This window comes from Hippocampus guttulatus, chromosome 2, assembly GCF_054856545.1.
Source record: "Hippocampus guttulatus isolate MCC_2025c chromosome 2, RoL_Hgut_1.0, whole genome shotgun sequence".
In the NCBI taxonomy this organism is placed as follows: Eukaryota; Metazoa; Chordata; class Actinopteri; order Syngnathiformes; family Syngnathidae; genus Hippocampus; species Hippocampus guttulatus.
In genome coordinates, this window is record NC_141262.1 from 13,453,645 (window position 1) to 13,481,097 (window position 27,453).

The 27,453-nt window shown below is 42.0% G+C and overlaps 1 protein-coding gene and 1 long non-coding RNA gene across 3 annotated transcripts in view; one reads left to right on the top strand and one right to left on the bottom strand.

Moving 5' to 3' along the window:
• lingo2 (leucine rich repeat and Ig domain containing 2) overlaps positions 1-27,453 on the top strand; it is a 210,943-nt gene that overhangs the window by 112,333 nt on the left and 71,157 nt on the right. For both annotated transcript variants that reach the window (XR_015103832.1, XM_086137502.1), the window contains exon 4: positions 5,192-5,275. The gene's annotated coding sequence lies outside the window, so the exon portion shown is untranslated. The remainder of the gene's footprint in view (positions 1-5,191; positions 5,276-27,453) is intronic.
• The window catches only part of LOC147208577 (uncharacterized), a 160,705-nt gene that overhangs the window by 33,446 nt on the left and 99,806 nt on the right, over positions 1-27,453 (bottom strand). The window lies entirely within an intron of this gene.

Here is a 27,453-nt window from a genome sequence, read left to right on the forward strand (position 1 = left end):
TCCGGGTACTCCAATTTCCTCGCACATTCCAAAATAGGATAGGCTCCAGCACCCCCCCCCCCCCCCCCGCGACCTTTGTGAGTATAAAGCGTATTGGAAAATGCATGGATGGACTTCAAGGCTGAATTTCTTGATCACTTTCGAGCAGAGGTGTGAAAACTCTGATTTGTCAACGGTCCTCCCCAGAGTTATGACTGTGAACCCTTAAATGTGAGAACACCTCATATATTATTTCATGTGCACAACAAATTGCTGAATAACTAGTTTATAAATCAAAAGCCAAGAAAAAAATATTCAACTAAAATAAAATGTATTTTAACTCATTGAATACCACCCCTTTTCACTGGAGCAACCCCCTCAATCCCTCACATTTTACTGAATTTTGACTGATTTGCAAGGCCCACAGAATTTTCTGTTCTATGGCTATATATACATGCAACCTGTCAAAAGAAAGGTGAGACTCTCTTCTTTCAGCAGAAAAAAAAGTTTGTTTCTGTCTTTCTCCGTTCGTTGGCAATCAGCATTAGAAAACTGCTAAGTTTTATGGAAAAGGCCGATTTTCTGCAGAAATCCAGAAAAAAATGAGCTTTTTGTAAAAGCATGCATTTCAAGCATCATTTCAAGTTTTACACTATTTTTTGCTTTTGTGGCAGCTCAAATACCTCAATAATGTGTTCCTCCTACAAAAGAACATTACAAATAATGTTTTTGTAGCAAAATAATTGATTTGCACACAACAAAACTATTGAACTATGAACAAAAGTGCAGCTGTGGAGAAGATGGTTTTTGGCTTCCATCCAGTTTGTCACCACATCGATTCATCCCACCACGTCCAGATGCACGACCTATAAATTATAGAAACATAAAAAGTTACAAATATATCTTGCTGCAGAGTGAGGTACAATAATTTTATTTACCTTTCTTTCCACCACCAAAGCGACTTTCGGTCATCTTTTGGCTTCTGGTTGGACAATCTGTAATGTATAGAAGTATGTACAATTACCACACTTTTAATTTTCTATTTTTTTATTGTTGCTTTCCACTTACATTTCAACATCTCTCACACACACACACACATACATGCTGGCACACTGCTATTTACACCATTCATTCCACGTTGCTCAGCATCCAATTTGAAATGAAATGGAATATGAATTTAACACTACTGGTTTTAGCAGAGCTGAGCGGACCAAATGTGTCCTGTTTTTTTTTTTTTTAAACCTATGGCGACATGCAAGTCAGCGCATATTTTCATCCACATCTACGAGACGCATCAACTGTACATAAATGATTAGTGTTACTGGCAACTTCATAGTATAGCGGGGAATGTAGCGGTACATAAAAGTGACTGATGAGGCATAAGAAGTGATGAAGTTTTGAATGGGAACTTGCAAGCTAGTCAGCAGTTACCTCCTCATTCCAGCGGCTCTGGCGAGGACTCTCAGCTAGCAGCTGAGAGTCCTCGTTATGTCCGAAGGCACATATTCGTCCGATATATCGGGATCCAAATCGCTCTCCAATTCATCGTTTTCGTGGTCGTCTTTACGAGACGATTCCAACGAATCGCTGACGTGCGCCCGGCGTCGGCCATGCGAAGCAATGTAGCCTCTTTGCCGTCATCCCTGGAAGTCGCCGGGGAGACGATTTGTAGGCGACGTGGGGCATCGGGAGGCACAAAATGCTCTGCCAAGCGATGATCGCTGACGTGGAGCAAGTTCATCTTCATCAGATGAACTCGAAACTCGGCGTGAGCTATGCGGGCTGCGTGTAGCACGCCATGTTTGTGCAGGCCGACGTTCATTTGACGGGTGCCGCTTTCGATTACGTGACCGAAGCATCATTTTCTCTTCCACACAAACACCATCTCATTTGTTGTTTTGTTTCGAGGACGCTTTTATACCGAAAAAAAAATCATTTTTAGTTAGTTAATTCCTTTTCTCCATCGTTGCTAGTTGCTAATGTTCCAATCCACTATCCACATACGCCCCTCCTTCACTATAAACCCTTTCTACTACTTCTGCTGCGTGATCCTGGTTGATTTTTGCACCACTGCCACCCGATGGCCATTTTTTTTGCTATTTAACATTGCCGTCAAGCCTAATCCTGTGGTGAGAAGTTGCATCGGACTCTCTTGCACCCTCCCCCATGAAAACACGTGATTGACGTAATAATACGTCATGGGGAGGGAACGGCTATGCGCTAATTGACGTATTTATACGTCAAAGGGTGTAAATGAGTTAAAATTACTCTTGACATGGCTTGCTATTAGCACACCGTTAAGAGTTCAAGGACAATGGCAGGCCATTTTTTTTTCCCTTCTCATTTGTCGGCCAGAACCCTTCGTTAAAGGCTGGAGCCGACTCCCTACAATGACCGCAGAATATTAATGGGATGCATTTGAAAGAGTCATTTAGCTCATAATTCCCCCTTTTTGTGCGCCTTGGATATTCATGGGCAGCGGAAAGCCATTTGACAATCCAAATTGAAAAATAACCTCTTTCTGTTTCTGCACACACCTTGTTGGATTGTACTCAGAAAGCACTCAGTCTTAAAGGATATGTACTGTACCATTCTTGCCTCCATTTAAAGTGGTTCCCATACCTCTCAATAAAACCTTTCTGACACCTTTTAGTCAAACTACTCTACTAAAAAGCCCAAGTATTACAGAACGCTTAAAAGTGACTTGTCATGCATTGGTTGAAATCACTCACTTTTGGGGGTGCTGTTCTCTGTCACACAAATGCAGTGGATGGCTTAGGTTACCATGATGCAACAGAGCAAGGGATACTGATTGTAGTGACCAAATACCCCGACTGCCCGTTCCCACCTGCTGATAACTTGGCAAAATATGTAATTCGAGGATTCAAGGATTTTTATTTTCATAGCGGCACACATTTGACATGGCACAGAACATGACACCCGATGTCTCAGGACAGCCCAGCAAGTCCTTGTAAAAATAAAAAGAGAACAAGGTCATTTTATACTTGACAATAAGATATAATATGTGGAGAGCTGAAGTGTTCAACATGAAGGGAGCATGCGGGTGCTTGCGAAATGAAGCCCCTTCTCAAATTGAAGTGCTGCTGTCGATGCTCCATAGCCTTCTGCCTGAGGGGAGATGTTGGAAGAGGGTGTGTGCGGGGTGGGTTGGGTCCTTGGTGATGCAGGGAGTCCTCTTTCTGCAAAGTATACTGAAGATGTCTGTGATTGTGGCAAGGCTGTTGATGCTGGTGCTGAGGACGCTCTCCACCACACATATGTAGAAGCTCCTCAAGACACGCCTCGTCCCTATGACACATCACAGCTTCTGGGGGAAGTAGAGACGCTGGTGAGCGTCCTGTAGCAGACAGGAAGGGTTGCGGCGAAGAATGGCACATTTGGTGAAATTCATAAGAGCTGGCTTACAGAAACATTTTTTGAAAATGGATAGCCACAAAAGATTGACTATGACATTTAATTTCACACTCACGCACACTCCAGAGACCAAACGATTTGTATACAAGCTATTATGTAGTCACTTTTCCGTAATATGCCGCCTTTAAATGATGGCCACCATTTAAAAGTGTTCCTAATTCCGCCATTATTGCATATGATTCGACTTCATCAGAGCTCAGCGAGAATCCGCTCCATCCTGTCCTTGTGAAAAATGGCAAATGACTCCCGTGCCAATACCACAAGTCTGGCCTTGATTCCCGAGGATGCATTAGTGCATCAATTGCCACCTGCCATCAAGATGTGACACTTCCGTTACAACAATGCTCTGCGGTCTATAAAATAAAGAAATAAATAAATATCACAATGCACTCAGGCCACCTGGAGGCCCTAACAGATGCCACATCAGCAATAACGGCCAACACACTGGGCGAACAGATTGCGGCTCGGTCTTCTTCAGCGTCACTTCAGCAGTGTTCCAAAGAAAATGACCACCCTGTGAACTGGCAATGTTACTCTCAAATTGGCAGTAGCTCAACCCCACTTAACACGTGAAAGGAGACATTTTACGTCCACCCCACTGAATTTAAAGAGAATTACAATGAGCCCCATCCAGCATGGGTAACTCTCATATGGGCATTTTTTTTTTCCTGGGGCGCCCATCCAAGCTGTTCAAAAATATTGAAAAAGTCACCTTTTTGTGTCTGTGTGTGTGTGTTTTGTGCACTTTCTGTTACAGTCTAAGATGGCACCAAATTCCCTCTGGACCAGCAAAAATTGGGGTGGTCTGTTGCCAGATTTGCTGGCTCCAGGCAACTGCATTTGCCGTATAAATTCAAAGAACGAGTGCTAATTTCTACTCGAGCTTTCAACCAGCACTGGAAGGAACTCAGTCTAAAGCTTGATTCATGACTGGCTTTCTTCACTTAGGACCAGCGAAAGCTCATTTCTCTCTTGAGTTGTGCAGGTGCGTTAGTTTGTGCGCATGCAGCGAATATTGTTTTTTAGGCAGTGTTGGTTCAAAGTCGCAAAAAGTTGCAAGGTCGTTCACCAACAGATTTAACAATTTTTCGACAAAACCTGTTCCTCGACCATTAAAACTGTTGGCGCACGTCTGGTGATCATTTTTGCAACCTTGAACGAACACTGACAAGAAATCAACATTCGGGCCGTGCGCCAACCCTCTCCACCGAGTGAGATACGGGGCTTAAGAGTTTTTGCTCGGCACCATACAATAACATATGGCTCCGTAGATAAAATTTAGAAAATCAGGCCCAAAGAGCCAGTTCATCTTAGCCACATGACATTTGGTAATCTTGTTTTATTTAACAAGTAGAGCAACCCAAAAACAAACAAGCAAACAAACAAAAACATGCTGCAAAATTCTAAGAAAATCTGCCATTTCCGGTTCAAAGCAATTAAAGGTAATTTTGGCCATTTCAAGTTTTACTGTACATCAAAGACAAACTCGTCCTTCAGATATTGTCCTCTTGCTAACAAATTTCTACCTTATATACTCGACAGATGGTCAGCACTAAAATGAATACAAATTGAGTTTTTCGTTATCGTGTGTAGGTGGAGCCTGGTGGGAAAGTTTGATGACTCGTCATAAAACCGATGCAATAACTGCTTCTTGGTTCGGAATATTTGCTATAAAAATGTAGCCATCAGATGTCCAACCAGTGAGCTTCTTTGTAAACACTATTGATTGTCATGATGGCTTAAAAGCCTTGCTTTCATTTTCTCTGTCATCTTGCAGATCAAGACTGACAATCGGAGTGACTGCAGTAAAGGAGGTGAGAAGAGCGGACCATGGCTGAGGGGATGATTGCTTCCCAAAGTGGTAAGCAGAAGTTAGATGCTATAATAATAATAAAATCCACCCTCCTGGTCGTTTAAGGTGATATAATGCTGCCCCCCCCCCCCCCCACACACACACACAACTTGTGGAGCCTTTTAAGCGAACCAGAAAATGACAAAGTACCACAAGTGTTAAACTGAGGTCAGACTGACTTGCTTCTTCTTTATTCACTTGCCACATATTGAACTTCAGCTTACCAAAGATGCTCCCCCCCCCCCCCCCCCTCCCTTTTCATACATTTGCCACACCAGCACTCAGTATAAAATTACTGCTAGTGCCTTTTTTGGACCCGCAGCACTTCGCCATGAAATCATGAGATGATGGGATTTCTTGTAAACAGTCTGACTTCTGATAATGGTGTTTTAGAATGTTACAACTGCAGCATGTGGCACTAACATTTTGTTCCATGATGCAAACCCAATTCCAATGAAGTTGGGATGTTGTGTTACACATAGATAAAAACGGAATGTAACGGTATTCAAGTCATATTCATCCTTATTATATTTATATTTAATTGAATACACTACAAAGATATTTAATGTTAAAACTGATAAACTATTGGTTTTAGCAAATAATGTCAAACTTAGAATTTTATGGCTGCAACATATCCAAAAAAAGCCGGGACAGGTGGCAAAAATGAGAGAATTGACGAATGCTCATCAAACACCTGTTGGCAACGTCCCGCAGGTGAACAGGCTACATAGTTAAAACTCGACTATGCAAAAAAGCAAAAGCCATTTATCACCCACACCTCAAAATGCCATCGGCTTCTCTGTGCCCGAGTTCATCTCAGAAGGACTGATGCAAAGTGGAAATGTGTTATGTGGTCTGACAAGTCCACATTTCAAATTGTTTTTGGAAATTATGGACATTGTGTCCTCTGGGGCAAAGATGAACGTGTTGCAGCCATGAAAGTTGATGATTATTTGATAAAAAAAACAATGATGTTTGTCAGTTTGAATAATAATGATCTTGTCTTTGGAGTGTATTCAATTAAATATAGTTTGAACATGATTTGCCTATCAATGTATTGTGTTTTTATTGATGTTTAACCGAAAGTCCCAACTTCATTGGATTTGGCTTTGTTTGGTGGACCTTGTGGTAGTGTCTCAAAGTCAACGCCCCGAGACACTCTCAACTAGCTTAGTGGGCATGTGAAGCCCATTGAAACCCTTTGTGAATAAGGGGACCTGACCTCAACAGAGTTGTATTGGCACCAAGATCGCACAAATGGCAACAAAGTAATAATTATATTGCTTTGTCCTGAGAACAAAGCAGCAATTATGTGTTTTTCAGTGGAAAATGGAAGATAGATTTGAGAAACAAATGTGCAAAGGTGACTTTGCGAATGCTGAATTATGACTATGTGGTGGTTCTCGACTCGGATCACACTTTTAGGTGAACGCCTTGGCATTGGCTCACTAAACGTTGAGCTGCAACCATGATGTAGACATGTGCATCGAGCATGAAGCAGTTACCCTTTCTGTCCCTGACCTAATATAGTGTATGAACAGAACCACAACAAAATCTCAAAAATGCCTGACTGAATCGATACAGAACATATTCTAATCATTTTAAATGGTCAAGTGAACTAAAATAAATAAAAAAGTAAATCACCCCCCAAAAGTAGCAACATGGCATTAGGTGGTTGCATCTAACACGAGAAGAACCACTCCAACATTCTCAAGAGTTGCTCAGCCATTCTGGTTGTTTGAGTTTTCAGAAAATATCAGCTGTGATATCAACCAGGGTCTTTTTTTCATTTATGAAGTGCATGTTGACGTGTCAGATTTTCCCAGTTATCAGATTTTTCATGGTCATACAAACGACAAATTTGCTGAGAACTGGTGGAACTAATACTCTAATAGACTTGTACAGCATGTTCTCTGCAAAACAGCAGTCAAGGCACGTCTGATCGCAGCTCAGCGGTCCCACGCGAGACTTTTAATTGCACGACGCAGTCGAGTGTGCCCGCTGACATGAGATTTGTTGTTTTCTGTTATTGTTTTTCCTTTTGGCCCACATATCAGTCGAATGTGGTCTGATTATATCTGCTGTCGCATTTTCATGTCTTAAAAGGGAAGAAGAATGTTTGAGAGCAAGCCTGTGGAATCAAGGTTTTTTTTTTGCCACTTTGTAGAGGATGATAGCTCATGTAAATGTTACCTAACTTGAATTTAATGAGCAATACCTGTTTGCTTCTTTTTAAAAGAATTGCAATCTTAAGGAGACATATAATGTAAAAGTGACATTTTGATTGTTCAGACATAATTAATTGGCTTTCAGGAGTGTCTTCCTTCCCATGAAGTGTGAATTTAAACAACCACCTAAATCTTGTTGCCTATTTCTGAAAGTGTATCTCTTGGGCAGATGGGTGTGTACGTCCAATAAGCAGCACATCGTTGATTGGGAGAAATGTGGATTTGGCGGTGTAACCCCTGCATGCGCACTTAAGTTTAATGCGGTGGCATGGTAATGAAGTGCTGCCGCCATGAAAGAAAATGCATTCCATGTTGCTCTTGATTCTTCAGGTGTTTAGATGAAAATCAAGTCACATAACTGATATTAAGACACCTGGAACTGTTTTCAACGGTAAAAAAAGAACCACCCTGATACCTAAGCCATGTTTCTTTATAAAAAAACAAACAAACAAACAAAAACAGTCTGAATCAGAAATATCTAAATACATACTTCATTACTAACCATCTCAATAGTTGAGCATTACAGTTCAGAGTTTGAGTAATTCAATTCTGCATGTTGACTTGTAAGTGGAAGTTCTGACAAGTGTTTTGGGGGGTCAGGGGGAATAAGTTATCTTATTTTATTTAAAAAAAAACATTGAAGTGAGACAAACTTAAAACAGTGTGTATCTTGAATAATTACATAAGTAATGACAGTTAAAATGAAACGAAAAAAAATGCAATTTATTGGGAACAATTTCCCACCACAGTCCGGTGCCTTGAGTACGAAGCAGTCAAATGTCATGTACATTTGCTTCTGTACCATAACGAAAAATTCAATGTATTCTTACACGTCTGATCAATAAATAAACATTTTCAAAAAAGTTAGATCTTTACTAAGCCACAGGTGTTATTTTCAGACACAAGAGCAACGCTGGCAGCTAAATGTGTGTATGTTTGTGTGTGTGTGTGTGTGTGTGTGTGTGTGTGTGTGTGGTGGGGAAGGCGGAGTCGCTCTGTTTTTTTATCTTGCATCACTTTAACTGAGTTGGGCAGAGGAAAAAAAAGTGAATTGGTTATAGTTACCAAAACCTAATAATATCCATCCATTCATCAATTTTCTAATCTGTTTATCCTCTCAAGGGTCACAGGCATGCTGCAGCCAATCCCACCTGACTTCGGGTAGTAGGCGGGGTACACCCTGAACTAACGGTGCACATTCACCACATCGGCCACCAGCTTTGAAGCAACCTTCTTTGAAGTCGGTCGTGTTTTCCCGGTGCTCTGTGCTGTCATTTACCGTCCTCCTAAATACAACAAAGACTTTTTAAGCGACTTTTCAACCTTTCTTGCGGAAATCAGGCTGAGATATGATCATATCCTCCTAATGGGGGATTTTAATATCCATGTGTGCTGTCCGGAAAAAACGCTAGCAAAGGACTTCTTAAGACTTATCGACTCTTTTAATTTCGTGCAGTATGTGACCAGCCCGACACATGAACAAGGTCATATTTTAGACCTTGTCCTTGCTTATGGTCTACCGGTGTCAAATCTGGAAGTCCTTGAAAATGGGATTTCTGATCACATGGCAGTTTTATTTGACGTAGTCTTATCGCGTGCTGCTGTGAAATCTGCCGCTCCTAGTTTTAAACGCCGAATTTTTAACCCTCGCACTGCTGGTCGTTTCTCTGATGCCTTTAATAACCTTTGCGTATCCTCGTCTAACACAGAGGAACTCACCTCTTGGTTCAACTCATCATGCTGTGCCATCCTGGATTTGGTGGCTCCTTCAAAAACTGTGCTCCCAAAACCTAAACCCGAGCCATGGTTTAACGACATTACCCGCGCAGCTAGGCAGGGGTGTCGCAAAGCCGAACGCAAGTGGAAAAATGACAAATTGCATGCCTCTTATCAAATTTGGAAAGACTGCTGGCGTAACTACCAGCTCACAGTAAAAGAGGCCAAAAGAGAATATCTGTCGGACCTTATTCAAGCTAACCGTCACAACCCACGCGCACTATTTAAAACAATAGATTCTGTACTCAAACCCCCTCTGCCTACTTGCTCGGATTCTTCACCCGAGATGTGCAACAGATTCCTTCAGTTTTTCATTGGTAAGGTCTCTACAGCTAGGACTCCGGTCTCAAATACCGCATCTGACCCCTCTGTCCATGTTCCATGTTCAGCTGTGCTAAATTCTTTTGAAACTGTGTCCTTGGCGCTTTTGGAGGATGTAGTTCGCCAGACAAAGCCATCTGGCTCCCCTTGCGACTCTCTTCCCCCGCACTTCTTTCAGGAGGTTCTCCCGAGTGTTGGCGCATCAGTCTTGGATATCATCAACAGCAGCCTCTCTTCTGGTGTAGTTCCCCAACAGTTTAAACATGCTGTGGTCCAACCCTTGATCAAGAAAGCTGGCCTTGATCCAGATGTGCTGTCAAGTTTCAGGCCCATTTCCAAGCTGCCTTTCATTTCCAAAATTCTGGAAAAAGTCGTGCACATGCAGTTGAAAATGTTCTTGGATGAACATAACATCTTGGAGGTCTTCCAGTCAGGTTTCAAGACGATGCATAGCACGGAGTCAGCCCTGTTACGCGTTTCTAATGACATCCTCCTGGCAAATGACTCTGGAGACCACGTGTGTCTAGTTTTATTGGACTTAACTGCAGCATTTGATACAGTGGATCACAGTATTCTGCTGTCTCGTTTGCAGCACTTGGTGGGCATTGGCGGCAGTGCTCTTGAGTGGTTTAGGTCCTATTTAGCTGACAGAACCTTCTGTGTCAGCCTTGGCTGCTCTGAGTCACGCACTGCTCCCCTGTCATGTGGTGTTCCACAGGGCTCAATTCTGGGGCCTCTGCTGTTCTCGCTGTATCTGCTCCCATTGGGTTCCATCTTAAGGAAACATGGTATTCCCTTCCACTGCTATGCAGATGACTGCCAGATCTATGTCCCACTGAGCAAGAAAGACACCTTCTCATTAAGGCCACTCCTATCCTGTCTGGAAGAAATCAAAACCTGGATGGCACAAAATTTCTTGAGATTCAATGAAAAGAAGACAGAGGTGATATTGTTTGGTCCCAGTGGCCCTTGTACATTCCATCCTGTAGACTTGGGCCCCCTGTCTCCTTATCTTAAGTCAACAGTCTCAAACTTGGGCCTTAAACTGGACAGTGATTTCAAACTCGATCGGCAAATTGGTGCCGTTGTTAAATCCAGCTTCTTTCACCTTAGACAGCTGGCCAAAATAAAACCTCTCCTCTCACATGAACACTTTGAGATGGTAATTCATGCCTTTGTCACATCCCGGCTCGATTACTGCAATGCCCTTTACTTTGGAGTCAGCCAGTCCTCCATTAAGCGCCTTCAGCTGGTCCAGAATGCCGCCGCTCGCCTCTTGACTGGTACTCGTAAGAGGGAGCACATAACTCCTACTCTGGCATCCCTTCACTGGCTCCCCATTCATTTTAGAGTTATTTTCAAGATCCTCTTATTTGTTTTCAAATCTCTGAATAATCTCGCGCCACCTTACCTCTCTGAGCTCATCCGCCCCTACACACCTGCCCGGCGCCTCAGGTCTGTGGACCAGACTTTATTAGAAGTACCAAGAACTAAACTGAGGCTCAGAGGGGATCGAGCCTTTTCTGTTGCTGGTCCCTCTCTCTGGAATGACCTCCCACTAAACATTCGGCAAGCCTCCTCGCTGCCCATCTTCAAAACCCTCCTCAAAACTCACTTGTATTCTTTGGCATTCGACTCAGCATGACTTAGATTTGTTCTTGGTTTTACTGTTTGGTGCTTTCTACCGCCTTTATTACCGATTTGTCTTACTGTTTATTGTGCATGTTAAATTGCTCCATGTACAGCACTTTGTATGCAGCGATGGCTGTTTGAAAGTGCTCTATAAATACTGTTGACTTGACTTGACTTGACTTGAACTGGTTGCCAGCAGGGCACACTTAGACGAATAACCATTCACGCTCATAATCACACCGAGGGACAATTTAGAGTGTACCAGAACCCGCCATACATGTTTTTGGAATGTGGGAGGAAACCAAAGTATCCGGAGAAAACCCATGCAGGCACACGGAGAACATGAAAACTCCGCACAGGAAGGCCTGAGCCAGAATTGAACCCTGCACCTCAGCATCGTAAGGCCGACGTGCTAACCCTTAGATCACCCTGCCGCCCACCTCATAATAGAATTAAATATCTATGTATTAGTGTTATTAATTTAAACATGCCTGAGACTTAAATAGTTCCAGTTTGAATGGGCCATAGTTAAATTGCTTTACCAGACAAGGAGCTCTTTTCAAAAGAAGGAAACTAACCTTCAATTTTAAATGTTAAATACCACTAAAATGGCCTATTACCAGTTCTGCTCTTCTTGTGGACCACATTCACTTATTGTTATATACATATCCATCTACAAACCGTGCGTATATTTTCAGAATGAGGATAGACAACATTGAGCAGTTTTTTTTTTTTTAGTTGCTGTCAAGTGTGATGGAGATGAGCTTGATATTTACTGAGAACCTTCGTGACCGTGAGTGTCATCATCTTCTTGGCCAATGCTGCGTTGTGCTATGGCGCTGTCATCCCTGATGGCCTACTTTAGGCCTGATGGACGTCTATCTCGTGTCTCTCAACAAAACAATAGCAAGGTAAACGACAATCCGAAAAAAATTTGAATAAGTGGAAAGTTTACATTTTTTGAGACTTGGATTCAGGGGCATAGCCAGAAATCTTTCAGTGGGGTGGCCTGGGTGACACAACACTTCAGTGAGGAGGAGCCAGGGGTGGCTGTGCATGCGTCCTTCATTGTCAAATCAAGGACAACTTTATTGTCAAATGTGCTGTATGTGCAACATACAGCACAGACGAAATGTCTTCCCTCTCAAGACAACTTGCAACAAGAGGAGCCGCTGCGGGTGCCTGCACCGCCATCAAAAGAAAAGTTAACATAAAATGACAAAATAATACAAGACAACACCTATGACACAGACAACTGTGCAATCTGAACCACTTTCCTGCATCCACTTTGTTGTTTGAAGCAGGTATACATGAAAGAGGAGTTAATCAAAGCAAAGCAAACAAAATATTGTTTCTCATTGCATCCACAGTCAGGGTTTCATTCAATAAAATTCATGTATATGAATAATAATGCATATCACACTCATGATGAAACAGGAACAAATGTAAGCAACAAGCAACATTTGCTGAGTTTAAAAAAGCAGTGATAAAAAAAAACTCTTAAATTCTAAGTGTTGTTTTAATCCATGGAGTCAAAGAAAAGTGCAGTGAGCAGTCGGTCAGACATTGGCAACGTATGTGTCACGACAAATACAATGCATCCTCTTGGCAGTAATGAATGATAATTGACACCATCGAAAAAACAGAGCCACTCCAAATAATCCACAGTCAACAACGTGCTTGGTCATTTTGCGATCAGTGTAGTGTGCTGCATATTATGCAATTCCTGCAATTGCTCTTCTCTCAGTTGTTTGTGTTAATAGTGATTTTGTACAATAGGAATAAACAGGACCGATAGACCTCATCCGTGCCTGAGCGGGATTGAGCATTTGACTGGATTACATCTACTCATTCTGTTCATTTCTATTGTGAAAGGTGGCTATTCAGTCAATATTTCAGTAAATTTACTTTTTGTGCCCTTTTTTCTGGCAGTGTGCAGTGAGATTTTCCTTATGTACAATATACGCCTTGGCTTGAGAAAAAAAAAGTTGAGAGACACTGAATTAGCGTACATAATTGGATGGCCTCTGTATTCAGCTTTGATGTTTTTTTCTTCCTTTCAGTTTGCGTTCGTCGCTCACAGCCTAGCTAAGCAGCTTCTTTCTCCCCCTCCAAGACTTAATTAGGCGCCTGCTATTTTCCTGTGCGGAAAAACAACAGCCAACACAAACAAACACACAACGGGAAGAAAACCCACAGGGAGAACGGCAGTAGTAAGGAGAATACCCACAATGCACTCTGATATTGCAGCTTGCTGTTCAGCACGATGACTGACTACCTGCTATCTGTTCGATTGCACCAAATGGTTGCCAATTGCTTTTACGCGAGTGAGGGCACTTTATGCATTGCAGGGCTTCAATCTGCCTGGCAACGAACTGCTCGGCCAACATGGCGGACCAGCGCTAAACCAACTATGCACACCTGAAAAAAATAAATAAATCGACGTGTGCTTTTCTCAACCTACTTTCCTGTATGCATAAATGAGCATGTGTTGATGTTTTGTTTTTGCATGCAAACATGCAAACACAACATACATGCATTCATGCATGCAAAAGACTTTGTGAGTTCAAGCTCTGATTTGCATTCTACATGTATGCACTAAATGATCACTGTTTACATCCGTGTGTTAGCTCATTCCAACACTGCATTATTGACACCGTTCTGAATTTGCGGTTTCGCTCGAGTCCTCTTGGTGATTTCTCTTGTGCAAGGTTGGGGAAAACTAATAACTGGCAAAAGTAGTGATCATGTGAATTTAATGACGGTCAAGAAATTTAGCATGTCGCTGGCATTGGCTTGAATTTTCCTGTCAGAATTTCGCACAATTTCATTTTTTTAACAACATGACAACCATAAGTCATGCGAATTTAACAAATGACACAGCAGTACAGTTATCTCAAAGAATGTCCAGACTTTAAGATACTTTATTTCTGTTTTCTGTTTCTCAAGCATAAAAGGAGACTTGTCATGTAATTACTGTGATGCAACCATTCCTGGCCAATTATGATAACTAGATCAACAACCTATTTTTTACCGAAATAAGAAGAACAACTAGAAATAATCTAGTGGCAAATAATGTGATCTCACTTTTTCTCCATTTATTGAAATAAACTGGTGTAGTTTATTCATGTGAATCTCACACATAAACAAAGCACAAACGACATCGACTGAGTGGCTGATACCTCATAGAGGGTGACAGGGAGCAATGATGCCTCCATCCGCCACAGAGACCGCCTTTATGATTCTGCTGTTCATCCAGCTGCATCCGCATATGATACGCCATGCATCTTCAATGGCAGCCTAAATCCACTCTTAAAAAATGGAGGAAAAAAAAAACTACTCCACTCAGCAGGTGTCAGGAAATACATCTTTCATGCGACGCTTTCCACCATTGAAAAGCATCAGTGACAGAGATCAATGGTAATAATGTATCTGGCTATGTCAAGATACGGTCGCCGTGAGAGGCTAAGACGATTCCAAATAGCTGCGAATCCTAGTGTGCTGTAACTGCCAGTAGGTATATTTACTGCAGTTGCACTTTCTTGCTTGCATACAATCCTGTTGTGTCTTGTTAATGTATGATGAGCACGCAACCAAACTGCTCTGTACACAAAGTGCACTCGCATCACTTTTACTTACTTGGGCAAACAGTGCGATCTAAGTGCAAATATTTGTATTCCATTTAAATAAAGTCAACCACTTGCTTCAATCCAAGGCTGTTTTGTGGTGTACATTACTAAAGAACGAGTAGAAATAATACACCGTCTAAGACATGTCAACAGCATGCTTGGCCAAATACAGTAATAGTCACGAGAAATGTAGTGTATTTGTCTAATCCTATGAGTCTGTTGGCTGGTTGCTGCTCAATAGACAAGGCGCATGAGCTTGCTCACTGGAAACTGAGTGGACTCAAATTATTAATGACTTGATTTTGATGGACTCAGAGAAACAGTGGACTCATATGAGTCCAGTGAATTGGGAGGCTGGTTGGAGTTTGCGGACACAAAGTGGACTCGGATTATGCAGTTGGATCGGTTGACTGATTTAAGGTAGTGAACTGGTAATATCATTGACACTGATGAATTAGTTGAAATTTGAGACTGAATTAGTCTAATGGACTCACCAGAAAAAAAAAGTGGATGTCATCTGATCCGGTTTATTGACTACATTTGAAGGCATGATTAAAACAGTGGATTCATATAAAGCAGTTGTATTGCGAGATTGACAAGAGTTTGAACTCACTAGAAACATGTGGCTTTAGATAATTCAATTGAAACGGGACACTGATTCATTAATTTGGTTGAATTGGGGAGCTGGCTTAGGTTATAGCAGGTTTCACAGAAATTTAGTGGACTCTGATAAATCAGTTAAATCGGACTCACAGACTAACTTTCACTCAGATTTGTCAATTGAATAGGGGAGACTTGACTAAAGTTCGGATGAAATGTGGCAGACTCAGATCATTCATTTGAATCAGGTGACTGTTATAGCATACTCATGATAAAAATTGATTCATTGACTTAAGGATTCACCAAAATGACAGCAGACTAAGATGATTTTGTTTCAAAGAACCACTGGAAACAGCGCTGACTCATATGAGTCAGTGTGTTTGTGAGACTGTCGTGAGTTAATCGACTCATTGGAAAAAAACAGGGACTCCGAGGACTGGATTCCCAGACTTCACTCGTTATGAGAAACATTGATTCAAATGTCTCTTGTTGAATAACATCACTTTAGTGAGTGACTCAGACCACACAAATTTAGTCATGCATTTATATGATAAGATTCATTGGTGATATGTTCACCTACTGAGAAATAAACCACACACAGTGACATCCTGTGTGGATTCTCGTCACATTTTAGCCACAATCAATGGCTGAGCGGACGACTCCTCTGGGATGGCTGGCGACAAATGTGGCATTTAGAGGCAAGTCACTAAATAAGAAAAGGTGATCCACGCGTACAGACTGGCGTGAAAAAAGAAATTGGCTGTTTGTCACTTTGGATAAGGTCACAGTGTAACGTGGTATAATTGACTGCGGTCGGAACGTTGCACTCACACACACACACACACACACACACACACACACACACACACACACACACACACACACATAAAGCGCAAGATGACATAGCTTGCTTGTTATCTGGCTTCTGAGTAAATGAATGTCGTTATCGGGGCCATCGTTGTAATTAATGTGATAATTTATTCATGCATCTTTTCAAACAGGCCTCTGAAGCAGAGTAAACACAAACGTGTAAACAAGCACTTTCTAGACAAAAGTATTGGGACAAAACAAGAGGAGACTTTATGTTGCCATGCAGTTAATGTTATACATTTTATTCAGGTGACGGTTATCAGACACCAATGCTAATGTACCCCGAGCATCCAACAACAGGCAAGTCTGCTTAGCTTTTAGGTTTTGACATGATTATTGTTACATGGAGCTTGACAAATAAATTGGCAGATCTTTTCCCAGGTAGCTTATAGGTCATGACGTGGCTTATTTAAAGTATCCTGATTGGGGTTGGCATGAGTCTGGCTACTTAAATCAGTGAAACAATACAAGCAAATGGCGTTGATAGCATTTCAGTAAATCAGCGAACGGTGGTCCATGAACTGATCCATCTGAACCACCCGTGTCTGTCTGTGATACAATATACTGTCATTCACTCCCAAATCAATGCATCAGATTCCCCTCCAATTGCAATACAAAATGATTCACTGTAACACCGATCACATACAATGAATGAGGTTCACTCAACTGCAATTGCATAACCTATGACCCACTCCAATTGCGACGCATTACAAAACAATTCACTCCAATGCACAACAAACCGAACCACTAAAATCAAAGAATTTAAATCTGCATTATTCCGAGTGAGTCTGCAAACTTGAGTTTATGAGACGATACAATAAAATGATTGGAGTTTGCGGTGTTTCCGACGAGTCCGCCGACTTTCATCGGTGAACCGATGAATCTGAATCTTTCACGTCCGCGTTGAAGCAACTAGATTGAGTCACTGAATTCAATTAGCAAAACCCCACTCGCTCAGTAACTCAACTCACGAACTCACTCCAATGTGAAATGCCATACAATTAACTCTAAAGCAATATTCTAGAATTTTGTCTAATTACGATATAATCAACTACTATTCACTTGAATAACAATTCGATCCAATTCCGATGCGACACAATACAATTGACTACAATGATGATGAGATACAATTGGAAAAACTATGACCCAAGCAATTGCATCTTAAGTGTTTCCACTGACTCTACTGAATCAAAAATCGGTGAACCTTTTAAACCATGGGTCGAGAACCTTTTTGACTAAGAGAGCTATAAAAGCAAAATATTTGGAAATGTATTTCAGTGAGAGCCATATAAGGGGTGTTCACACGGTACACATTTGCTCCGGCGCTGCACCGATATATTTTACACCGGAGCAAATTTTGTGGAGCGTTCACACGTACAAAGCCCCTGAGCGTATTAGCACCGGCGCAGCGTCAGTGCAGCTCCACTTGCGTTCACACGGCAGTTTCTGCAGCGGAGCAAAACGACAGAAAACAAATGAGCTGTCGTGTTGGTTCTTTTTAAAACGTATACACAACTCAAGCAACTACTGTACAGTTACATCCTTCTCCTTCTCGGTCTCCGTGCCTTCTGCTCGAGAGTGACCACCCCGAGAACGTAAATCAACGATGACTTCAATGACACTCAGAAAAGCAAAAATGTAATGCGCCAAACAGAAAAATCAAGAGAGGAAATCACAAAATAAATTATATGGGGGACGGGGGGATGTGAACACACAACAAAGGAACAAACTACACAAACAACTCCGAGACAGTCCAGTCTCCTACAAAAGGAAAGATGACGTTTGGGGACGATCCCCCCCCCCCTTCTAGTTGAGATGGTATAACCCAAGAGGTGCTTGCTACTGTTACCAGCCTTGTCTTGTGTCGTTATTAAACAAACACATGACGGAAGTCCGACAGAGCACGAAAACAACGCATTCTCGCCGTACGTAATCAACTCTTCTCATCCGTAGCGAGGCTACTCGCCCCTCGCAAACGAGCATTTGCTCCGGAGCAAATTGTAGCTTTCGCACGTACCATTTTACATCGGTGCTGCCACGCAAACGAGCATTTGCTCTGGAGCAAATTTTTAAACCACCTCCCTGAGGTGCATCAAATTTGCTCCGGTGTAAGCTGTTTTCCGGGGCTATGCCAGAGCAAATTTGCACGTGTGAACGCTCTACTGCCGCAGCGCCGGTGTAGCACCGGAGCAAATCTTGCCGTGTGAACACCCCTCTCTCTCTCTCTCTCTCTCTCTCTATATATATATATATATATATATATATATATATATATACATATCTGTATTTTAAAAGTGATTTCAACAAAATGCCAGTTTAATAAGCCTCTGAATGTATGCTTTAAAAGAATTTTGTGATAATACTCACCCTTAATGTGAATGGTTTTCCGTTCCTCACGATTGTTAAAAATCGAGCAAAACTATCGGAATGAAAGTCATCTTGCCGGGTCCATACGCGAAGTTACTGCTGGCTAGCTTGCACCCTGCTCAGTAGGTTGCACGCTTCCTTTCGGCCGTCTCTCGCACAGTATTTTGATGCGAACGTAGCATGGGGTGTGTCAAAGTGCCGCTCTGCATTCGACCGTTTCATTGATGGTGTTTTGTCATTGCAAATCAGACACACCGCAGAACCTGTTCTTTCCACAAAGGCGAATCCTTTGGTCCATTCGTCCCAAAGTCTACCAAACTCGTCATCTTTTTTTCTTTTCGCCATCTTACTCGCTTAGGATTAGCTTTGAGCTAATGGCGGAGCGGGTTGATTCAAAAGGGGGTGTATACCTGTTTCCACAGCAGCGGCCTCCGTTGGCCAGTATCATCCAGTCAAAATGGCTCCTGGAGCCAACTGCAGCCCGAACAAGGAAATGAGCAGTGAAAAATCAATCGATGGATGCATTAATAAACAAGCGAGAATATTTTATATCTGCGAGCCAGATGCAATCATCAAAAGAGCCATATATGGCTCACGAGCCATAGGTTCCTGACCCCTATTTTAAACGGATGCATCTTAGTCTGCTCATTGTGCCGTGAGAGATCATCAAGGGCGTCACAGGAAACTAAACAATTCCACTTAATTGGTCAGAAAGTTATTGAATTACTACAATTCATGTAACCTCCTTCAGCAATCTATACCTGCAACGTATGGTGATAGGTTGATGCAAATAGTGGTGCAAAGTTACCCTGTGTGTCCACTCTCGTCACTCGTGAAGCCCAGTAACTCGAGTCAGCGAAACAATGTCTGAATCATGGGGATGTGCAGATCGATCTAAGTGTTGATAGAATTGATACTTAAGTGAGTCTCTGTATCGTATCAATACCAAAGCACTAGTATCCACCCTTTACATTTACTTCTTTTGTTTTCTCATGGATTTCTCGCACGTTCCCTTTTCAGCAGATGCATCAGTAAAATGGGCACACTGAAGTTAAATGCAATTATATTGTCCGCCAACAGAGAGTGCAACGTTTCCTCTTGCGTGCTCTCTGACCCGCAGTGCGAGGCCAGCGGAAAGGAAACCAAAACAATGGTAAATAAGCTAATCATTGTGAGAATAAAGAATCAAATCAAAACAAGTGAGGAGAAAGTGTCTAGAGCAGTGGAGCAACCTTCTTAGAGGTACCGAACCCAACCAGTTAATATGCACATTCACCGAACCCTTCATCAGTGAAAAATTAATACATATTTTTTTTTCAAATTCAAGATATTAAAAAAATGCATTTATTAAAAAAATTAAATACAATTTAAAGAGATAAGTACTGTTTTTCTTTTTTAATTGTACGACGTACTATCACGACCGTCACACGTTGATTACGAAGCTAACTAACTAAATTTCCCACACCACTGATTGGACAAGCAATGTAATGTGATCTTCTGCAGCCAGTGATGGCCAAGCGGGCGTGTCATAACTAAGTGACATGTGGAGTCGAGTGTGGCTTACCCTCCATGGCAGAGGCACGACCGAACCCCGAGGGTTCGATCGAACCCAAGTTAAGAACCACTGGTCTAGAGGAAATTCAGTGGCCGATGTTTGTGTGAGTGTGGAAAAGAGACAGTGAGTCTGAATATGAAGATTACTACTGCATGTGCGACTCAAAACAAGAGCCCAGGTTTGATTCCATTGAAGATATTATATTATGGCATCATTAGGGACCCAACAAGAAAGGACAATTTGCATAAAACAGTATTTAATAGGATAAATGATATTAAATACCAAAACATTTTATGAACCGAAAAGGACTTGGTATTGGTATCAGTGAATACTGGCTTCAGTATTTACTTGGTACTGATCAATACCATAAGCTCAGATATCGCACAACTTAACCGCATCATCCAAGTCTGCGGTGAATCTGCTAACGCAGTCAACCAATACTTTAGGAATCAACAGAGCGTGCTTTTTTTGTTTGTTGTTTTTTGGGTGAGTCTTTTAATTTGTGTATGTAGCAGTGGCCAGCCAGAGGTTTTCTCACATCTGGAAAACCTCGGACTCCTGATTCTGTAGAAAGATCTGAGTCATTAACGTGACCAGCTCTAATCGTTACATCACAGTAGGAACAAAATCTGCTTTAAGACCCATTTTCAAAGATATCAACAGCTCTGTAGTAATGAACTTGAAGTTCAAACCGGATGGGTCGACAGCCACTCAAGAGACGTGAGTATTTGTATGTAAGCATTCCTGGTTGAGCTTGACGTGTCATGCCTCTTAATTAAATTTGCAGTGCTCGGCCCAATGCGTCGCAGATAGACTTTAATTGCTTTACTGTTTAATTGGAGAAATGCATGGCAGTGCGGCTTGACTGGCATTTGTGATTGAAAACATTACCGAGAGTGACTGCTAAGCTTATTTATCGTGCGTCGTCGTTAATAAGCAAATACATACGAGCGCCTCCCGTCACGAGTGTTTTCACATATACGCCGTAATGAGACGTGTCGGGAAGCGGGAGGGCTCCTTTTCCCCGATTTCCTGTGCAGCTGCGCTGGGCAGATTGAGAATTAGCTGTTAGCGTGCAGAAATTATTACCTGCTGAGCGTGACCCTACTGGCAAAGTACAGCATGAAAGACGCTTTTCAAACGACTCGAGCACCAACCCGGGAAGAATAAAAACAGGGAATCAAGCGGCCACTGGCTCGCGCGGACTTTTATTGGCAGCCACTGTCGTGCTCGCGTCTTTCATTCTGTGTCAGCTCTGCTAATAAAGTCGCTCCCTTGCTGCCATGCTAATAAAATCAATCGGTGAAAAAAATAAATAAATAAAAAAAAAAGCTACAACAGGTGGCAAACAAAGGTTAGCCCAACTACTTCGCACATACTGGAGTAAACAAGGGTCACATTTTGACATGCTGAGACCAAAGACGACACCGAACAATGGATCAACAGTACGTTGCCATTGTGATGCTTCAAACTGGACGTTCTCAGACGGAAGTGACCACTGAGCTTAGAGTGACATCAGCAGGTTGCAGCAGAGATACAGAGAGACTGGAACAGAGTCACAGAAAGATGAAGGAGTGGACCTTTGGCCACATCCCATGCTGATGACCGCTACATTCTGAACAATGCTCTGAGAAACCGGGTGATGATTGTCACTCAACTCCAGGCATGTTTAAGGGAGGTGAGAGGCACCCAAGTGTCACGTCAGACCGTTTCCATCAGCGTGGTCTGCGTGCTAGATGACCTAAGGGCTACCTAACCACATTGATTTATTTTTCATCAATAACGATGTAATGCAATGAAATTAATTACAATAACATTTGATACGTTGATATGCACTCCAATTACAATAAAATAGGTTTTAACTACATCGTGTGCTACATTAAGATTCACTCAAATAATGAGGTCCCCCCAATATGTCCTTTTGACAGGTTGAGGTCTGATAGCAGACCGAATGGAGTGTGGATACCACAAATGCAGAGTCAGATAAATGGCGATGACAAAAAGGTTTATTTAAAGAAAAGCGAGGGACCGACAAAGTATTCAACAAAAGGTGCTGGCAAAACAGGGAGCCAGAGAAATCAAACGAGAACACAAAGCGCTTGCCAATTAGAAGGAGAGAATGATTTTCGAGAACATAAAACAAATAGAGGTTAGTACAAGAAACAAAACCAAGTGCGATACCAAGACTAAACAAATACTCACAAACCCGAACGACTATGACGAGGAGGGCGACGAGAAGCATGAACGAGACATAAAGCACATGGTCAAAGCGGTGAACAAGAGCAATAGTCCGACAAAGGAGACAGGTCTTTAAGTAGGCAGCACAGATTGCCTTGATCCAGCACAGGTGCACCGCTGGAAGGTGACGCCCCACACCCCAGCTGGTGCTGAAACACTCAAGGAACAAAACAAAGACAAAGCAAACCATGACACCTTTTAGGCACGCTGTTGTTTGTCCCAGCATTCACATCTCCGACTCGCCTTGAGGGAAGAAAGTGTGGCGTATGCATGGCTCCCTCCAACCCTGGGTGTTTTTTTATCATATAAAGCACCGCGCTCCCCATTCCAAAACAGTGTCACGGCTTCGATTGTGCTGTCAATCTCGCCAAAATGATGTTCTCATGCCGCTTGAGCCGCTCCTCAAAAGGATCCAGAGCAGCGGTTGCCCTTTTCTTTCAACTCGTCCTGCTTGTTTTGTTTTAATTTCATTAAAAGTTTTCTGCACCCCTGGGAGGCGCTGGAAGCGTGTTCTCTTTTCCCTTATCTTTTTACTGGATGGACAAAGCTTGCCAAGACTTCTCCTGCTTGGCTGCTTAAGTTCTTCACACTGCATTCAGGTCAAATTTGGATGAAAGCGTCGACAGCAGCGGTGCTTTTAGCGGTTCAAATGTCTTGATGACACAGTGGGTTTGCCATTGTTTGTTTTACAAACACACATCTGGTTTATGAAGTATATAGTTCACACTGGGAATCTTTGTCATATCAGCTTGTGGAAGATTGTTGTTGTTTTTTTTTGTTTGTTTGTTTGTTTGTTTTGTAAAATGGGGTTCCCGGCATCCTTGGCGTCCTTGAGTAAATTTGTAATAAATTATTTATTATCAAATATTGTCCAAAAATATACATGTATTTTTTGGCAACATTTAAATTATATAGGGTGTGTCCAGAGTTAGAAATAAGTCATTGAGGCAGATACGACCCATTAAACATTTTTTTTCTAAGCTATTTGACACTGTTTGAAAATAGTTAATACAATTCTATATGCGAACGTTGTTATGAGCAAATTACGAGGTTAGCCATGTTGCGAAGTGTGACTTGAAATTGGCACTTAAAAGTGGCGCAAAGGAGGGAAGTGTCTTCCCTTTCAAGTGACTTCATTCATGGGTGGATGCCACGGCAAGCGACAACGGCAAGGAGGAAGCAACGTATGTCAGGTGTGTGGGCGAAGCGCCAGTTGCCAGGCCGTCCAAACAACTCCTCCCCTAATTCCGTCACGTCAAGAGATTTGACAGTGATTCATTGGGTTCCTGTGACAAGGCGTCTGTGCAGCTGGAAGGTTAGAAATCCAGCTGTGCTGACTTGTTAACAACCACAATTAGTTGTTTATAGAATTTTTGAACTCGTTTTAAATATTCATTTTCTATTTAAAATACTTGCAATTAGATAGTGGTAATTATATTAATTTTAATGTATTTTGGAACACAATCCCCCCCCCCCCCCTTCACAAAAAAAAAACTGCATTCCAGAGAATGGATAGATGGACAAAATGAGTAAAAATCACCCCATTTTAAGCTGTAGTGCATTTTCTTTTAATTCGAAATAAACTCAATTAAATAATGTCAAAAATATAATTGGATTCCTTTTTTATGCATGCAAAAACAAATGCCGCCACCATATATTTTTTTATTAGTTATTTTTGAATTAAAAATAAATTTAAAACGTAGAATGCGGTGCACTTTTGTTGACTACATTTAATTTCGATATTCATTCCAATTCAAATAAATGCATGATTATTCATGGGAATATATATTTTTAATTTAAAAAAGAAATCTCTTACATTTGTTTAATATTTCTATGTACACATTTTTAAATCGCACAATTAAAGAGAGGTATTTTTTCAACTTAAGTATCAATTAGTCAGTTATGTGATTCAATATTCCAGAGATGACAAATAATTAAAACATACTTTGAAACAATTCCGATTTACTGTGTATTCTTTTTTTCTATTTTCCCATGATGTTTGACAGTTTGAGTTATTTGTGTTCCATTGTTTCCGTTACGACTGCGCTTGACCTTCGAGGTTTCACTGTTTCATGAATTATTGCAGTGAGTTATGCTACTTTTTAGCACTTGGACCGAACAAAGCTTGTTAAGTTGATCAGGAGGGAAACTGGAAATTGTTGGCAATGCATTTAATTAAATAGTAGTGTGTGTGTGTGTGTGTACCTGTGTATTGTGGAGGCGGTTTACGAGCAAGTATATGCAGAACAACCAGAAAATGGAGATAAGCGAGTGAAGGCCCGCGTTTGAGACCAAGCTGTGCTTAAATGTGCAGCGTTGAATGATTCATCCGCGCATAACGCTTCCTACTTGGTCCCGACGTGTGCGCAGTTTAATGCGGCCGCTGACGCAGCCATATTTTAGTTTATTTATCTTGCTTCCGCTCAGGTTGGTCGCTGCCATTTGTTTGTGGCGTGACAGCCAGCTCTACATTGATGTATGGGCAAAGCAGTGGGGGATTTCATCTGGCTGGCTGGGGAAGAATGATGGACTCAAACACAAACATGTCTGACTGGATTGTTATAGTCCTCAAATATTTTGAGCCCAGAGAAGAAAAGGCTTCAGCACGTGAAATGATTTGTCCAGACCCAATTACATCATTTCACTAAGCATGTTATGACACCATCTCCTTGCATCATTAAGTGGTTTTCCAAACATGTTGTGTTATTTTCTGTGGTTAATATAAATCACCTATTGTCAGTCCACACCACAAAATACTCTAGAAACTAAAAAAAATCACAACTTAGTAATTGTCTGAAAATTAAAAATTCGAAATTGTCAAATTGTAAAAAGATTCAGCGCGACGCTAAACATTTATCTCACACACGCACACACACACACACACACACACACACACACACACACACACACACACACTTCTTCTCGCGTATGATGGCAGCTTTGCGGTGTTAAATGTCCAGACGTTGCAGCCATTGGACAGTGGATTCATTAGGTGCTGTGAGGTTCAAGTTGCCATCTGGTGGTCGATGAATGGGACAGTAGTAGAGGAGATGTTCTGCAGTTTGGAGTTCTGGTCCACAGTCGCAGAATGGTGATTTGACGAGACCCCATCAGAACATGTTGTCGTTGAAACGGCCTACCCCAGTTCTTAGGCGGTTGAGTCGTACCCAGGCTTTCCTGGGTAGCGTTGAGCCAGGTGGGGGTTCGGTGTTGGGTTGGACCATGAACTGGTTGGGTCTTGCAGTATTATCCCAACTACTTCTCCACGCTTCCAGGATGTTAAAGTTGGAATCATGAAGTTCTGCAGCATGATGAGGAAAAGGGTGGCGAGATTTTAGCCTTTGGCGCTTTCCAGGTTGTACACACAACACACACACACGAGTTGAATGAACCGGCTCATCATCATGAAGGTTAAATCTATTCATCATGACCGTAGTTTGCTACTTGTATACTGTGTACCTAATTAGATTGTGTGCTTTAGCATTGATTCAGTGCAGAAGAATTAGTCGTTATACAACCACAAAAGTGTAGTCGTTAATGTCTCCCTCCTGTTTGCAAGAATGTAAACAAAAAGACTTTACTTTTTACCTTTGTGTGACCACATATGAACACTTTAGAACACGTTTGACCTCTCGCCGCGTGGCTGCGACCACTCGTTGTTTGTCTTTGCACGTTTTGGCAGCACAGTGAGAGAAGTGTTGACAGGATTAACGGTGATCGGCTTTGGAAAACAAACACTGATAATGTTTGCGCCCCGCTCCAAATGGAAGTGTAAAACCCCCAGCAAATTACCAACAGCGACATGCGGCTTGAACTGGCCATATCACTGTGAGGAGCCAAATAAAACTCGGCGAGTGACAAAGCAAATAAAAGCCCACCCACGGCTTAATGGGGCTGTTGAAACCCAACACTCATCATGAAAGATGTTTTTTTTTGCCCCCTTATTTAAATGACGGCCAATGATAAAATCGTGGTCGTGTGTGTGTGTGTGTGTGTTTATATATTTCTTATTTTGTGAGGGGGAGGGGCTGGGACTAACATTCCGAGTCCTGCAGAATAATTAGCATTTTACATTTCTGGTTCCCCGTTACGGTGTCTCTTCCACTCATCCAAAGAAGAGATCAACAGAGAGACAAAAGTAGGCACATGCGCAGGTGTACTGATCGCAAGTGTGGTTTAACTTTGTTCAACTAAATAAAGAGTCAACTCAGTGCAACACTCCCAACTCCCAAAATGGTGATATAGGGCGTAGGAGGTTGCATGATGCGTTAACGGAGCGTTAGCAGTGCCGTATCGTAACGACCTTGGTGCTCCCTTCCATCTAAGCCTCGGCCTACAGTGCACTGAACTTCACTGTCATAATAGGGTGTGTGAAACAATAAAATACGTCTTTCCAACACTGACGCGCCTAACAGCGAAAAAGTGGGTCAACTCAAAAGCAAAACAACGAGCTGACAATCGCATATGTGTACCGTATTTTCTATACCAAGACATTTGCAGAAATAGAAAGAAGGCAATGGCTGCTTTGACATTTGTCATTGAACACTAAGCCAATAGTTTGTGTGCCCTGCAATTGGCTGACAACCCATTCAGGGTCAACTTCCCGAAGACGGCCTGGGATAGGCTCCAGCACGCCTGCGATCTCGTAAGCATCAACTGCTCAGATAATGGATGGATGGTGCTCAGATAATATATATATGTACAGTATATGTGTGGGTGTGTGTGTGTGTATTTATTTGTATATTTCAGAAGATGCAGACTATTTATTTATTTATTGAGTGTCATGCTACACGTAGACAATGACCACAACAACTTCATCATCTGTTTGGCCCCGGGCATAAAGAAACAGGGTCATTGCGACAGTTTGCCAGCGGTGCGCTGAGCGCACGCACATGCTGACGCTCGTTTCCATTTTAATACGCTGTTTCTGTTTTTTTCGGGGTCTTTGCAGGAGAGAACTACATCGCATTC